Source organism: Elephas maximus, chromosome 19, assembly GCF_024166365.1.
Source record: "Elephas maximus indicus isolate mEleMax1 chromosome 19, mEleMax1 primary haplotype, whole genome shotgun sequence".
NCBI lineage: Eukaryota > Metazoa > Chordata > Mammalia > Proboscidea > Elephantidae > Elephas > Elephas maximus.
The window spans coordinates 69,304,603-69,319,123 of NC_064837.1; the positions used below are offsets into that span (position 1 = coordinate 69,304,603).

Here is a 14,521-nt window from a genome sequence, read left to right on the forward strand (position 1 = left end):
CCAGACCTCCTGAGACCCAGTACATAAGGGAGATCCCCGGATCACGTCCACAGAATAAACGGCTGTCCAGCGGCCAAGCTGCTCTCTCCTCTCCCCAGACCACTTTGCATATATTCTCTTTCCAAATAGAGCAGCCTTCCCCATCCGCATGCGGTCTCAGGCTCTCGAGTGCTGTCTGCCTGTCAGCCTCGGGCTCCATGAGTCCTGGGCTCAGGTAACTATGCACCAAACTTCTGCCCAGTGGGAGAAGAGGGGGAGGGGAGGGCCAATGATGGGGTGAGGGGACACCAGGATAAGCGCCCGTCGAGAGAAGTATGGTGGGGTGCAGAGAGGGGGTGCTTCCAGACGTTCTAGAGGAGGTACGATTTCAGGGGGTGCCGTGAAGGATGGACGAGAACTGAGCGCCAAGCACAACCTTCCAGGACCAGGGCATCCTTAAAGACAGACAAACACCCCAGTGGCACCTGACCCCACCATCATCTGGGTTGGCTGGGAGGCAGCATCGCCTCACAGTCCTGACATCGGCCTGATATGAGCAACCAGGGCTTTTCAAGTATTTTGCTTGTTTTATTTCCAACCTTCGCAGGCTGGTGCCTGTCACCCCATGGGACTCACTAGGTGACAATCGGCACCCTGCTCAATGAGACGAGGCTGCTGGCCACAAGCTCTGGTGGCGTGGCCATGCCAGGTTCCTGTGAATGTCCTGGAACACATGCCCATCTCATCATGGGCTGGTGGCACACAGTCTACAGACCAGCACCGTCTGCCCGCCGACTCTGAGTACCACTGATGCTAACACTCCCATTTTACCAGCTAGAAACCCCGCCTTTGTGGCTCTTCTCTGCAAACTTCGAAATGCTGCCGTCCCTCGCCCCTCCCACCATGGAGGGCTTCAGCTCCTTTGTCTTCCAGGAGCACTGGGGAGCACGCAAGGGGTCAGTGCTGGAGAGAGAGCACAGTGCTGCCGGGCGGGGCGCAGCTGAGTGGGCAGCCAGCGGGATGGAGGCTGGCCCAGGGTGAGGTGGGAACATTTTAAGGCTCTGTCTTGGGCAAGCCCCGTCGCTCCCTGCCTTAAAGGGCCACTTCTAGGGGACAAGTTATCCCAGCCTGGCAGAAGTATGATGGAGCTGACCACCACTTAGCACCAGGAGGGAATCCCGCTTCCTGGGGACCTACTGAAATCTTGCAGTTATGAATCTGCCACCCAGACTTGGGGGCCACTCTGGGCACTGGAGGCCCTGGGTGATGCAAACAGCAAATGTGCCCATCTGCTTACCAAAAGGTTAGAGGCTCACATCCACCCAGAAGAGCCTCGGAAGAAAGGCCTGGTGGTCTACTTCCAAAATCTCAACCAAGGCTCAGGCAGCCTAGCGAAGACTACACAGTTGGGTTTGCACTGAGCAGTAATGAGGGCCTCTACCCACAGCTTTGTGGATGCAAGACAGCAGGCGTGGGACTCGGGAGGGATGCCCTGAGCTCCCGCGGACAGCGCAGCCTGGGCCTTTGTGGTCTCGTGCTGCATCAGAAAGGACAGCTTCCAGAACTTTCTCTGAGCCTCCACCAAGTACTGGAGTGTCCAGCCCTAAGGGACTCCTGGCCAGGACCAAGGCCTCATGGTACCAGTTTGCTCTGCCGTATTGGGAGAATGGAAAAACCTGGGGGCGTTGTGGTATCTAAGTGTGTGGGGACATGCTGGGATGTGCACTGGAATGGCCTGGTGACAGGGTGCTTGATAAGGTTCATTAACAAGCAAAATACGCATACTTCATACACTGCTTCAGTGCTTCTCAACCAGGAGCGATTCTGCCACACATACCCCCCTGCCCTCCCCCGCAGGAGACAGCTGACCATGTCTTGAGACGATTTTGGTTGTCACAGCTAGAGTGGGGGTGCTATTGGAACCGAGAGGGTGGAGGCCAGAGACGCTCCTCAACAGCCTACAAGGCCCAGGACAGTCCCCAGGACAGAGAATGGCCCCATGTGTCAGCAGTGCTGGGGCTGAGAAACCAGAGCTGCCTAGAGAAATGCTAGTACACAAAACCAGGACAAGTAACCACCCAGTGCTCACACAGCGTTTCCTAAGAACCAGACACGATGTGAGCTGTTTTCCACATGTGAACTGACCTCACTCCCCGCGACTCCTCAGGTGAGCACTATTACTATTCCCACTTTACACGTGGGGAAGCTGAGGCACAGGAGTTAAGGGCACTTGCCCAGGCACCACAGCCACTTCAGCGTCTCCCGGCTGATATACAGTTTTTGTCAGAATGAGAGTATCCGCGTTTAATTTCTGTGAAGGGTTTTCGTGCTGTAGACGAGATGGTTTTGTATGGAGAGGCTGTATGGCGTTTCTGTCTTTTCACTGCAGTGGTCCCGGGATAGCCCTTCACCACTGTGGGCCGTTCAACTGGGCAAAATCCCAACGGCAGCCCTGCAAAGGCCCGGTGGTGCACATTCCCAGGGGACAGAAAGAAAGGGAAAAGGAAGATACCTTTCTTTAAGTCAGTGGGAAAACTCCCGGTTAAAACCCCAAGGACTAAACAATGTTCATGCCTGAAGAAGGCATTTCTCCTGCCCTCTGTCCTCATGGCACTGTGCTTTGCAAGCACAGGGAAAACAACAGCTCCTCCTTGGAGAACACCTGGAACAACCCGAGTCTCCAAGCTCAGCTGCTTTCCATTCTCAGAAGGATGCAGCTAGTAAGAGGAATGTTAGCTCTTTCTTGAAGTTCACATTTTCCTCATCCCTCTAACACAGGAATAATCTAGCTCCAGCTTCCAGAACACAGAAATATTTCACCATTGCTCAGAAAAAGTCGGAAGACATTCAGAATCACTCATTCTGGCACAAGAGGATTGCACTCGGCTGCTAACGCAGAGGTTGGCAGGTCACACCCACACAAGCAATGTCATGGAGGAAAGGCCTGGCAATCTGCTTCTGTAAAGATCACAGCCAAGAAAACCCTATGGAGCAGTTCTACTCTGTAACGCACAGGGTTGCCATAAGTCAGAATTGACTCGATGCCAAAGGGTTTCTTTTTTTTTTTTTTTTGCCTTGACCCACAGATACTTTAAGGAGTTGTGTAAACAATAGACTTACCAGGCTTCTAGTCATGTTCATATCTCGAGTAGAATTAGGACTAGAGCTGCTTCCCTGGGGACAGGGTACAGAGTGGGGGAAAGTCTGACAGTGAAGGAACCAAGCAAAAGGCCCCAAAACTCAGGCTCACCAACCCCGGTGTCCCCAGCCCAGAGACTTGGTCCCTGTAGGAGGACAGATGGGATCGGGTGGGTACACAACAGGAAGAAATACAGCCTCAAAGAAGCCAGTCTGAAAAGTCTGCACACTGTATGGTTTCCAACTATACGACATTCTGGAAAAGGCAAAACTATGGAGATGGTGAATACATCTGTGGTTGCTAGGGGTTCGGAGTTCCAAGGTGGTACAAAAAGTTAAGCGCTTGGCTACCAACCAGGAGGTTAGAGGTTTGAATCCACTCAGCGGTGTCTTGGAAGAAAGGCCTGGCAATCAACTTTCAAAAGATCATCGAAACCAAACCCGTTGCCATTGAGTCGATTCTGACTCACAGTGACCCTAAAGGACAGAGTAGAGCTACCCCATAGGGTTTCCCAGGAGCACCTGGTGGATTCAAGCCGCCAACTTTCTGGTTAGCAGCCATAGCTCTTAAACATTACGCCCCCAGTGTTCCCCCCCAAACCACAGCCATTGAAAACGCTGTGGAGCACCGTTCTACTCTGAAACTCATGAGATCATCAAGTTAATGGCAGCTGGGCTGCCAGGGGTTAGGGAACTGCCAGTTGGAGCCCAGTGCATTTTTAGGGCAGTGAAACTATTCTGTGTGATGCTGTCCTCGTGGGCACATGACATTATGCATTTGTCAAAACCCACAGGACTATACAGCACAAATTGGCCATGGCTCCATGGGAGAAAGACCTGGCAATCTGCTCCCATAAAGATCACAGCCTAGGAAACCCTGTGGAGCAGTCCTACTGTGTCACATGGGGTTGCTATGACTCCGAATCCACTGGGCAGCCAACAACAAAACAGTGTCAACTATGGATTTCAGTTAATAACAATGTATCAAGGCTGATTCATCAACTGTAACAAATGTACCAGGAAAATGTAATGTGTTAGTAACAGGGGAACTGTGTGCAGGGGGGCAAGGAGGCATAGGGGAATGCGGTATACTTTCCTCACAATTTTTCGAGAATCCCAAAATTGCTCTAAAAAATACAGTCCATGCCCAGGTTCACACTGCTCATGTGCGCCACCAGGTGGCGAAATGTGGGTACTACCTCCTTAAACATTCAAACATTCTTCAAAATAGAAAGGAAAAAAAAACAAGAAAAGCTTCTAAGTCCCAAAGGAAAGACTCCTTCTTGAGCCATAGGCATGTTATAAAAAATGACACAGCCATGAGGGAGTCAACAAAAGCAACTGTCCAAAAGGAAGCCTGTTTATTTGGTGTGATCAACCTCTGCAGCAGAAACCATTTGCAGACCCTTTCTCTGCCCGAGCATCCAGGATTTCCTGCCCAACCCTGGTGACATAGTGGTTAAGGGACATGGCTGCTAACCAGAAGGTCGGCAGTTCAAATCCTCTAGGTGCTCCTTGGAAACCCTATGGTGCAGTTCTACTCTGTCCTATAGGGTCACTACGAGTCAGAACCGACTTGATGGCAATGGGTTTCGGGTTTTTTTGTTGTTGTTTTGGTTTACCTTCCTCAGGGAAGCAGGGAGCGAGGCTGGGATCTCCAGGTGTGGCTATCTCACCTCTAGAGGGCTGCCTGGCTCACAGTTGCCCTCAGAAGTGCCCCCTCCCCCAGCAGCCCATGGTGTTCCCAGACCCATGGGAGGAGGGGTCCAGTTTCCTTCTCTCTTCCTTTTAAAGGGAAAGAAACAGGACACGCACTTAGGAAGGCCCCCGGCTCCCAGACCAGACTAATTGTCATCAAGTCGACCCCAACTCATGACGACCCCACGAGTATCAGAGTAGAACTGTGCTCCACAGTGTTTTCAATGGCTGACTTTTCAGAAGTAGATCTCCAGGCCTTTCTTCCAATGCACCTCTGGGTGGACTTGAACCTCCAACCTTTCGGTTAGCAGCCAACCACATTAACTGTGCCCCCCCCGCCCCCGGAAGGGGCAAAAATGGGTGTGGGGAAAGAGAAAGTCCTGTTTGGGACATGTGGGGTCCACCCAGTGACTCCCATGACCCCCCCCCAAAAATGCCCAAAACCAAACCCACTGTCATCAAGCCAATTCCGACTCATAGTGACCCCACGGTGTTTCCAAGGCTGTAAATCTCTACGGAAGCAGACCACCACATCAATTCCCCTTCACCACAATTCCCAGAGCCCACCTGGACAGTGCCTAGGCTCTTGGCTGACGGGGACCCCTCCAGCCAGCCTGCGATCCCTTGAGAGGGGGCACCCCTATGAGCCCCACAGCCCCTGGCCCAGGAGTTTGCAAGTAGTGCCCACCCAGATATCTTTATGGAATTGATACCCAAGCCAGATGTGGCAGTTTAACGTGCCATCCCCAAATCACTAGTCCCCGATCCTGAAATGGGGGCTGATCTGACAGGGGCCAGATTATTGGGTATGTGTACAGGTGAAGGGTCTCCTGGGACCCTGTTGGTGTCCAGATGTGGGGGCACCTGAAGAGCAGAGCTACCTGCAGGGCCAAGGTGTTGGTTCTCTAACAGGTGCCACCTCCCACTTTACCTGGACAGTGGCCACCTGGGTGGCAGCTACCTGAGAAAGGGCAGAAACACTGACTCCCCTTGGCCCAGTACCCAAGCCTGCATCCTTGGAGCTGCTATCTCCAGCAGCACCCCTCAAGGAGAAATGGGGTTCTCTGCGGAGATGCGAGGGAAGGGGCATGAGGCAAAGGAAGGCAGATCCACTTGGCAGCTGCTCAAATTTAGTTTGCACCTTCTTTGCCAGCGCAGAAGAAAACAAACAACCTGCAAACCGAATGAAAAATGGTGACTCATTACTCCTGATGTGTGATGATGGCTTAATTATTTTTCTAACTGGGGAGAGAGCTTCCTGACAGCAGGTGCAATGAATTCTCCACTGTTTTAAGGAGTGATTGGCCCAGGACAGGCGGAAAACTGGAAAACCTAATTAAATCTGGAGCCTTGCGAAATCAATGGAGCAGGGCGTTTGTTTGCTTGCTGCTGACGGGGATTAACGACTCCCTGAGAGCTCGGGAGGGTGCCTGCCAGAGTGGGCGTGGTGGGGGCCGGCTTGGAGGGCATGGAGGAAAGGGGAGCCCCAGGGGGGTGGGGACCCCAAGTGAGCTGCAGGGAAGGAGGGCTGGGGGCCTAGATGCGTCCTCTGGGGTGGTTTCAGCAGAGACTGGCTGTCCTTGTTGACACTTCCTTGCCTGGAAATTGAAGAGGCTGGACAATCAATGACCAGGTAATGCCTCGGTGCCAGGTGACTGGATGGGAAGTGCCCTCAATCTTTGGAGCTGGATTTGTAGCCGGCAAACCTTTCAGCTCTAACCCTGTTGTTGTTGTTGGATGCTGTCAAGTTGATTCTGACTCATAGCGACCCCGTGTGACAGAGTAGAACTGCCCCATAGGGTTTTATTGGCTGTAATCTTCACAGAAGTAGATCACCAGGCCTTTCTTTCAAAGTGCCTCTGGGTGTACTTGAACATCCAACCTTTCAGTTAGCAAGTGAGCACTTAACTGCGCCACCAGGGCTCCTTGCTGTGCCCCTGGCTGGGTTTATTTCACCCCTCTGAGCCTCAGTCTCGCCGTCTATAACATGGGGCACTGGCAGACCCCAGCCTCTGGCTGCAGAGCTCCCAGCAGGGGCGGCCACAGCGTGGGTGCCTAGGAGGCCAGGTATCCAAGAGATGGGGAAAGCCTTGAGTTCACTCTGTCGTTTAGAGGCCAAACTCCTAGCCAGGACGCTCCCTTGCCCCCTTACCCCGGTAGGGAGACAGCGGCTGAGCTGAGGGAAAGGAAAGCAGCTGAAGGAGGAAGGAGAAGGTGTTCATCCCTCCCCCCTGCCTGGGACCCCTATCAGACCTCTGTTCACCTTGGGCTAGAGGGCAGCCTTGCCCATGGCCCAAAAGCTGGCAGAGAGTGGACCCTCCCACTCTGTGCTGTGGGCCTCACAGGGGCACCTTGGGTGGCCCACCTGTGCTGTGGGCCTCACGGTGGCACCCTGGCTGGCTCAGGCCACTGCTCAGCACCTGCCCTCCCAGGAGGGACCATGGCGCCTGCAGCAGGGCCGCCTCCAGCCAATTAGGGCCTTCATGCCAATTAGCAGAAGACAGCCCCCCCCCCAGCGGAGCTCAGGCTTGATCCCTCCCCCAGGTGCCCCCTTGGACAGGTGTCTTCTGCAGTGCAGGCCCTAACAACTGATCCTGGGGCTGCCTCCTCACCTCCAGCGGGGCTGCTCTAATCGCTCCATCCAGCACCTTCCTGCCTGGACAATGTGTTCTCCACAGACCTCCCCTGCTCAAGAGCCATCCATGGCTCTCTGCAGCCTGCTATGCTGACAGTGCTCCCCTCCCCCCCACCGCCAACTCTCAGAGACTTTAAAACCTGGCCCCAACCCACTGTACCCCCTAGCTCCCGCCTCCATTTTTTCCAGCCTGGCTCCTGCTCTTCTCCACACCCCACACTGGCCCTGCCTCTACAGCCTCCCAGAAGGAGTGCCCTCCCCAGCCATGGTCCCGGAGCCTCAGCTGGCTAGGCCAGCCCCATCCACCTTTCCATCTTGGTGTCCAGCTGCGTTTCTACCACACACCAGCTTTTTGTCAATTACCTCTCTCATAAGTGTCAAAAAGCCTAGAAGCCAAGAATCATGGCAATCCAAAGAAGTTGTTGTTATCAGCCACTGACAAGTCAAGTCAGTCCCCGACTTGTGTTGACCCCAAGCACAATGGAACGAAACACTGCCCGGTCCTGTGCCATGCCCATGGTTGGCTGCGGATCAAACTATTGTGATCCATAGGGTTTTCAATGGCTAATTTTTGGAAGTAGATCACCAGCCCTTTCTTCCTAGTCTGTCTTAGTCTGGAAAAAGCTCCACTGAAACCCGTTCAGCACCACAGCAACATGCAACCCTCCAGTGTCAGCTAGGTGGCGGCTGCCCATGAGGTGGACTGGCTGGGAATCGAACCTGGGTCTCCCACATGCAAGGCAAGAATTCTATCACTGAACCACCACTGCCCTCATCAAAGACACTGACACTCTTAAACCGCATGTCAGGACCCGAGGGCCAACACACGGTTTGGCTCAGGATGGACTCTTACATGTCAGTTCTGCGTCAGAGCATGGAGGACTTCATGGGACCACCCAGCCATGGCGCCTTGCCTGGTACCAGGAGAGGGTCCAGGTAGAACTTCACAAAGCTCCCGGGAAGGAGGCTCGATAGCCAGTGTGAAGCGGGAAGAGTGAGTGGCAGGTCCCACCTACATGTCCCCACGTCTCAGCACGCCGGCTTGGACTTAGCAACAGTCACACTAAAGCCCTCTTCATCACATGACCACTCTGTGATTGAATGAAGGTCTGCGGGATCCACCTATTGCTGAAGACGTTACCCTTGAGGGGAGCGGAGGGAGTGGGAGCTTTCACTTTCTACTGCGCTGTCGAAGTTTTCAACGAGTTTGCTCTGCCTTCTTTCAAATACATACACAAGATGGAAACACACGAAATAACTCTCAACGAAAGACTAAATCAGGCCCCACATCTGGCTTGGTTTCAAACCCAAAGTGAGAGTTGCCTAGAGAAGGGAAGGGCTCCTTCAGACTGGGGGACACAGAGAAGGGGGACTTGCTCAGAATTTCAAAGGATGAATGAGAGGTGGTTAGCCAGCTGTTGTAGTTGTTAGCTGCCACGCTGAGTCAGCCCCAACTCATGGCAACTCCAAGCACAACGGAACAAAACGCTGCCCAGGCCAGCGCCATCCGCGTGATCAGCTGTAGATTCGACTGCTGCGGCCCACAGGGTTTTCATTAGCTGATTTTCAGAAACAGATCACCAGGCCTTTCGTCCTAGTCTATTTTGGGCTGGAAGTCCCACTGAAGCCTGTTCAGCATCCTAGCAACAGGCAACCTCCACTGACAGATGGTTGGTAGCTGTGCATGAGATCCATTGGTCAGGAATCGAACCCTGGTCTCCTGCGCGAAAGGCGAGAACACCACTGCTGCCCCAGGTTAGGCAGCAGAAGGCAAGAACTCAGTCCTCAGTGGGTTGGGGGAGGGGAATGCCATGAGCAGAGGGTGTTGTCTTCCACACCCTCAGCACTGAGCACTGCGCCTGAAGCTCGTAAATGCTGGTTAGTGATGGTTCCGGTGATTGACGACCTGCCTTTTGTCCTGCTCCCTAACGGTTTTATGTGCATGGTTCTAATCCTGCTGACCTGCCCTGGGGCATTTTTTTTTCTTGCACCTCATAGCACAGCACTGGTTAGAATACAAAGACCAAAACCACTCGGCCCTTCTTGGATTGGTTTTCGTCACCCCAGGCAGCAGCCTCCCAACCCAGAGCCTGTGCACGTGCTGCCTCTGCGTCTTCCCCCCAGCACCGCCCCCCTACCTCCAGGCCCAGCTCAGTGTCTCTTCCTCCGGCCTTTCCCGGCCCCTGACCTCGCCCCCCCAAGTCTGGATCAGGAGTCCCTCCCTCCTTGGGCCCCCACCCCAAGCTCCCCACCCCATACCTGTCCCTCTGCACTGCAATCACCTGCCTGCCTGTCGGTGTGTCTGCCACCCCCATGTCCCCGCCTGCCCAAGGAGGCTGCCCACAAGCAGGACCAGATGTTTATTCTCTATCCCATCTCCAGAGGCTCCTGTGGTGCCTGACATACAGCGTACATACATACATCATTCATTCACCCACTCACTCATTCAGCAACTGAGCACACCTACTGCCAGGTGCGGTTCCAGGTACTTGAGTTCCTGGATGCCATGAATACACCAAACCCCGGGCTCGGGGGCACTCAGAGAGCACTCAGGCATGTTTGGTGAATGGATGAATGGGGCTTACCAGGGCCAATTAAATCAGAAATGTGTGTTGGTGTGTGTGCGTGTGTGAGGGATATCTGAGTGCGCATTGGTGAGTGGTGTGTGTGAGTATTCATGGCATATGTATGAATGTATGTGTACATGTGTATACTTGTGTGTGTGAGTGTGTGGGGTATATGCGTATGTGTAAGTGTTCTGTATGCATACGTATGTGTGTATGAATGTATGTGTACTTGTGTGTATGTGTGAGCATGTGGGGTGTATGTGTACATATGTGTAAGTGTTCTGTACACATACGTGTGTGCATGAATGTATGTTCACATGTACTTGTGAATTGTGTGGTGTGTATGTATGCATGTGTGTGTATTGGTGAGTTTGTGCATGTATGTGTGGTATGTGCACACATGTATACGTATGTGTGCGTGTGGTGGTACATGTGTGTATGTGTTGGGAGTGTGTGCGCATGCATATGCATGCATATGTGTTTGTGGTGTGCATGTGTGATGTACATGTGTGTACATGTGTGTACATGCATGTGTGTGGTGTGATCCCCCGCCAACACTAAGGGTGGACCCATCACACCCCCCGCCCTCTCACTCCCAAGCCCCCCACCGTTGGCTTTTCTCCCCTACTTGGATTTTCACAGCCACAGTCAGCCATGGCCGCAGGAAACAAGCCTGCGTCTGCCCCGACCCTTCCAAGAGAATGATGTCTGCTACTCCGGGAAAAGGGAAATTAGGCATTTTCCCAACAAGCTCGGGTGATTTTTTTATAAACAGACACTGCCTGAAAACACCCGTGCAGATGGAATGAAAAAAAGGTGAGAAGCCAAAACAAAGCAGACCCAGGCAAACTACCCTCTCAGGGCCTCCCGCTGGCTCCTCAATACCAGCTTCCTGCAAGACGTCGGCTACCCGAGCTAAACCGCGCCTGGCTCTGAGGGCTGTGCCCGCTTAGTTTCCCCGGCTTACACCCCAATCGCCCAGCAGGAAGGGTTCCTATCTCCGGGTGGCTCTCCCTCAGAACTGCTGCGTCCAAAGGCTGCTGGTTTCCGCATCTCAGAAGCTTTGGTGTGAGGACGTGGGAGGGGGCCACACACCCCAAATGACCCCAGGCCACTGGTCCACAGACAGAAAACCACAGGAATGTGTAGGAAGCCACCAAACACTCCCATCCCCCACTTGGAAACCCAGGACAGCAAGGCCCACCCATGCCCATGGCCACGTTGCTCCTGGAGAGCAGGTTGTCGTGGGTTGAACTGTGTCCTCCAAAAGATACGCCTGTCCGAACCCCCCGTTCCTGTGAATGTGACCCCGTTTGGAAATAGAGTCTTTGCAGAATTCCTGGAGTTAACATGAGGTCATACCAGGTTAGGGTGGGTCCTGACCCAATGACGATGTCCTTAGAAGGAGAGAGATTTGGGGACACTCAGAGGAGATGCCACGTGAAGACAAAGGCAGAGGTAGGGTGATGCTGCCACAAGCCAAGGAATGCCAGGAGCCACCAGAGGCTGGAAGAGATAAGGAAAAAGCCTCCCCTAAAGCCTCTGCTGGGAGCGCCACCCCACCGACACCTCAATTTCAGCCTTAGAACTGTGACAGAATCAATTTCTGTTGTTAAAGCCCTGTCCCCTGCCCCCTCCCGTCTGTGGTACTTTGTTATGGAAGTCCTAGGAAACTGATACCCAGGTTTTAACCCTGAGTATGGCGAGACTTCAAGGAGCCTTGGTGGCGCAGTGGTTAAGCGCTTGGCTGCTAAACAAAAGGTTGGCGGTTTGAACCCACCAGCCGTTCTGCAGGAGAAAGATGTGGTGGTCTGCTTCTGTAAAGATGACAGCCTTGGAAACCCTGTGGGGCAGTTCTACCCTGTCCTATAGAGTCACTAGGAGTCAGGATCGACTCGATGGCAGCAGGTTTGCTTTGGGTTTGGGGATGGTGAGTCCGTAGCCAGTGACAGGAAGGTCCTAGGGACGGGCAGAACCACAACGGCAGGGAGAGACGGGTGACCAGCCCCTGCCTCCCTTTGCAGGTGCACATCCGGGTGGGGGGGGGCGGTAAGGAGGCAGTGGCTGGAAGGCAGCCCGCTCACTCGCTCAGTGGCCGGCAGCAAGCCCGCTCAGCCTCCAGTTCAGAAAGCACCCTCCCAGGCCCGGCCAGCGTCCACCACATTGCCCTCCGAGGGGCAGACAGCTGCCACACCGTCTACACCACACCTGGCACTGCTGGGTTCCCTGTCTGGCCAGTGGTACCTCCAGCCTCACAATAAAAGCCCACCCAGCTGCCCGGAACAGGTGTGGGCCGTGCTTGGGCTGTGAGAGGGGTGTGGGGGGCACAGGGGAGGCGGTGTAGTGGAGGCAGGAGTTGCGGGGCAGTGCTGGTTCAGCAGGACCAGGGACAGAGTACAGAGGGACAGGGCTGCGGTTAGGGAGCTAGAAGGAAACTTCCAGAGGCTATCTCCACGATTGCTCCTCTGGGGCTCTCCGAACCCCCAACCAAAGGCTCCATCCTCAAGGGACCTCCCCGTGCACCCCACGGCCCTCTGGCCAGACACCCTGGGCCCACCCCAGTCCACATCAGCGACTTGCGACAGCATCTTCTAGTAAAATGCAAATCAGCAATGGCCTCGCCAAAGACGGAGAGAAAAAAATGGCTGTAAACAAAATCTCCGTGGCCATGGAGACCACTAAAAATAGACTGCCTGCCCACACCCATTTCTGTGTACTGTACAGGTGAGTCCTTCACACCACACTGTTATTACTGTTTAATTATGAGTAATCTCCTCCTTTCTATAGAAAAATGGTTTAACGCACAGAACTTCCCAGGCGCAGCCCCTCTAGGAGACATTTCCTTGTGCAAATGAGGGCGCGCCTAGTTTGTGCTGTGTTGGTGCCTCAGTTAATGCCCAGTCTTAGCCCCTGGGGTCCACTGGTCGCCCTGCTCCCTGGGTCCATGAGTCTGTCCTTCCATCTGTCTGCCTGCCTGCTCTGGGTTCTGGCTGCAGACAGACTGGGACAACACAGGGGTCTGGGGAGGAGGCCTGGTGGCTGGCACCCAGGGACTGACATGAGGCTGTCCGCAGATGGGAAGCAGACCACAGAGGGCAGCTGTGCTGGAGGCCACAGGGTGCTTCTGGAAAGTTTCTCTGTGCATATGTGTGTGAGTGTGTGTGTATGAGTGTGTGCTGTGTATCTGTGTGAATGTGTATGTGTACACATGTGTGTATGTATGCATGTGAGTATATGTGTATGAGCGGGTGGATACGTGTGCACATGTGTATCTGTATGAGTGTGTGTATGTGTGTGCATGTGTATATGTCTATGAGCGTGTGTGTGTGGATACGTGTGTGCATGTGTGTATATGTGTGAGTGTGTATGTGTACGGAAGTGTGTATATGTGTATGAATGTGCGTATATGTGTTTGTGTGTATGAGTGTGTGTATACATGTGCACATATGTGTATGTGTGCATGAGTGTGTGTGCACCTGTATGTGTATGTGTGTATCTGTGTGCACGTGTGTATACGTGTATGAGTGTGCATGTGTGGGCATGTGTGTATATGTGTATGAGTGTCTTCTGTGTGTGTATACGTGTGTGCATGTGTATGTGTGTATGTGTGCGTATGTGTGTATGTGTATGTGTGCACATGTGCGTATGTGTGAGTGTATGTGTGTGTACATGTGTATGAGTGCGTGTGTGTGTGCACATGTGTATGTATGCATGTGAGTATATGTGTATAAGTGTACGTGTGTGTATGAGTGCATGTGAGTATGTGTGTGAGTTCACGAGTGTGTGTATGTGAACATATGTGTGTGAGTGTGTGTATGTGGAAAGGAGCCCCAGGCGGCCTTTCCTTGGCCAGCCTTGCCTCGCTTGAGCCCTGTCAGGCCACCCTGTCCTGCCACACACACCAGGGACAGCATCCAAGGCCCCTCAGCTCCCACTGTCCCCCAGGACCGAGACAGCGTGTGCCCACACTTCCCCGTGGGCCCTGTGAGGGGGAACTATGATAAGCAAGGGGGCCTAGCATGACCCCCCATGAGCTGGTAGACAGAGCCTAGCCTGACCCAGGCGCCTTCCGGGGACCCACGAAGCATCTCAGAGGAGGGGGGCCTACCTCGGCTGCACTCCCCTCCCCGGGTGGGAAGGGGCTGCTTCTCATGTTCCAGAAGCCTTGACGCTGACCCCTGGTTATTGACAAGCGGGACCTCAGGTCACAAAGTGGAAACCGCCCTAGAGATGAAAACCTGGTGAGGCCGACCATGGACAAGAGGGACACGGGTTTCTGGGGCCCAGCTTCCCCCCCTCCCCCGCCACTAACCATCTCCTATGTCCTGACCCTGCCTCACCTGGCAGGCAGGTGGGCAGAACTCACCTTCCTCACCAACACTGGGGGCACCCCAAAGTTGCCCAGCCTTCCCCGGCCCCGTGGCATGGTTCACACACCAGGGAGGGGAGAGGGCACCATCCTGGCTCCTTCCACCCCTGCCCCTCTCTCCACCTCTGCAGCACC

The 14,521-nt window shown here is 54.0% G+C and overlaps 1 protein-coding gene and 1 pseudogene across 1 annotated transcript in view; one reads left to right on the forward strand and one right to left on the reverse strand.

The window, feature by feature from the left end:
- The window catches only part of RBFOX3 (RNA binding fox-1 homolog 3), a 551,245-nt gene that overhangs the window by 339,790 nt on the left and 196,934 nt on the right, over positions 1 to 14,521 (reverse strand). The gene's annotated exons all lie outside the window — the stretch shown is intronic.
- The window catches only part of LOC126063198 (basic proline-rich protein-like), a 54,259-nt pseudogene that overhangs the window by 22,461 nt on the left and 17,277 nt on the right, over positions 1 to 14,521 (forward strand).